The 2,581-nt window shown below is 43.7% G+C and overlaps 1 non-coding gene across 1 annotated transcript; it reads right to left on the minus strand.

Annotated features, from left to right (window-relative positions):
* Nucleotides 1–237: 237 nt before the first annotated feature.
* Nucleotides 238–314, minus strand: Trnat-ugu (transfer RNA threonine (anticodon UGU)). Its single transcript has one exon. It is a non-coding gene; the product is annotated as a tRNA-Thr (tRNA).
* Between the last annotated feature and the right edge of the window lie 2,267 nt (nucleotides 315–2,581).

The following is a 2,581-nucleotide window of genomic DNA, read 5'->3' on the forward strand; positions in this document are numbered from 1 at the left end:
AATGTTAGGTGACCCACACCGTATAGATAGGTGCGTAAACAATATCAGCAGATGTCAGCTTTTGAGACAAGACGTGTCGTCGGGCTCAAAGAATCCGCTTCCAGAACAGACGAATCATTCACCATCTGAATAGGAGCGATTCCGCTATTCAGAGACGCTGGCAGAAATCAAATGATAATTAGATAAAGACCCTACGTTGTAGATAGGCGTTGAAATAAATCAACTGGAGAAAATGTGTGCCCCAACCGGGACTCGAGCCCGGGATCTCCTGCTTACAGGGCAGACGCTCTCTATCCATCTGAGCCATCGAGGGCACGGATGACTGTGTGACTGCAGGGACTTATCCCTGGGATGCTCCCCGTGAGACCCACAGTCCCAACTTAAAGCCCACACACTACATTCGTAGTGGCCCCGCTCATTACACTCATTACTCGTCCCGTAAGAATTCGGGCAATACGTATGCATCCGCGCAGAAGAAGGACAATGGCCGGTTAGCATTAACTATATGAAGATGGTATCTGTTCTTTCGGGCAAGTCAGAAAGAACAGGTACCATATTCGTGCTGGCAGGGATCGGTGAACCATGGGCGAACATGACGTCAAGAAGGAAAGGGGCTACCTAGAGAGACGACCGAACGTGATGACCGAATAATAGTCAGAGAGGCATTCAGAGTCTCGGATTCATCATTGTCATTGTAACTGGAGCTTCAGTGACCACAAGCACTATTAATATGCTGCTGACTGAAATGGGGCTGAGCCTCTGGTGCCCCTTGCGCCGAATACCGTGGACCTCCTTACACAAACAGGCTTGTTTAAAGTGGCGTCGAGCACATTGGGCTTGGAATATCATTCACTGGAGTAGAATTATCATCTGTGATGAGTCCTGCATCGAACTGAATCCCGATGATCAGTGAAGACACGTCTGGAGACGCACTGGACAGAGCTGAGATACCAAACTAGCTATCGCCCGACAACCATGAATGATGTTGTAGGGGCTGGCATTTCATTTCATAGCAGGAGCCCTTTCGTTGTCATCTGTGGTACCCTTAAAGCAGAACGGTTTATCGATGATATTCTAAGCTCCGTTTTGTTACCCTTCGTGTCAAGCCATCCTGAGCAAACATGCCCACCCGCACATGTCTTCATCTTTGCCAAGTCCTACCTTTTCCAACAAAGTCGCTGGATTTTTACCCAGCTGAGATGGCTTGGAGCATTATGGGCAGGCCCTCCAACCAACTCGTCATCTTTACGATCTAATCCGCCACCTACATAGAGTTCGGCACGATATCACTCAGCAGAACATGCAACAACTCTGTTAGTCAATGACTGCTTGCATGATGGTCAGAGGTGGACAAAAGCGTCATTGATTTGCTCAATATGGGAAGCTTTTCCTCTTGAATAAATCACCCAGTTTTTCTGAAACTGTAATCATTTTTTCTCTGTACGTATACATCACGTATACCGAATTCCGTCCCATTCGTGCACCGTTCTTTTTGGTGCTAGAGAGTACATGTTGCAAGACTACAGACAGTTTTTGTACAAGGACCCTTATATCTTGGCACCCGTGATGCGATGTGATTATTCGCTTATTAACTCACTTAGTGCCAGTCAGACACGATTTTATACATGTGATAAACCGTAAAAGTGTACGTGATTTAAATGTGCATAACACATACTGACCTGCAGTAAACTAAATTAGTATTACTAGCAGGAGCAGTAACATTGTGGAACATAGCCTTAGCGTTATATCCTGCAGGAGATCCTTTCTAACTTCACGGGATCTTGTAATTGGTTTGGACCCGATTATGGCAGCACACTGCCAAAATGCAGCATGCCAATAAATACTGGAAAATAACATGACAGAAGCTGATAAAAGGCGTAAAACAGCAATAGACATCAAATGTTTTCGTTTACAATTCGTACATTTTTAATCCCTACTTTATTGTACAGACACAGGTTCCATATGAAGAACAAAATTTCACTCAGTTCATACTGGTCTCAAACTTAATGCATATGTAGTTATGGCAGCTGCTCTATTTTTCAATGGGACAACTTCTTGTACTCTTCTGGTAAGGTTGAGATTGTATGGAGGTTATTTGCGTTATTGTTAGTTATAATCTCCGCAAAGGAAAGCTGGCAGCGGTTGAAGCCACTTTACATTCGAGAGATTAGCTTTCGGTGGTTTGATTACCAAATAAGAGAACTGATATATCGAAACTGTATATTGTGATGAGTATTACGACTTCAAAACTACAGCTTATGACTATTTGTAATTGTCAGTCAATTCAGTGAGACATCCAAAACACATAGAGACGATTATATAAGGGCAGCTGTGGTATGCTGTTCCTGGTCTATAGCTACAACTATGAAGAGGAGTGTAAGGACGGGCGGAAGTCTTATGTGAAAGAAATGAAAAGAAGAAATGGGAGGGATGTGGAATTTTTTGCTTCTCATTATTCTTATCAAGAATTTGCAGTGACCTCGATGTCGACTCCCGTACCAACCTCTTCATCTCATAGTACTGCTTACAACAGATGCCCTCCATTATTTGTTGTGTATATGTCAATCCCTATATTTCCCTA

This window comes from Schistocerca cancellata, chromosome 1 (genome assembly GCF_023864275.1).
Source record: "Schistocerca cancellata isolate TAMUIC-IGC-003103 chromosome 1, iqSchCanc2.1, whole genome shotgun sequence".
NCBI classification, from domain to species: Eukaryota; Metazoa; Arthropoda; class Insecta; order Orthoptera; family Acrididae; genus Schistocerca; species Schistocerca cancellata.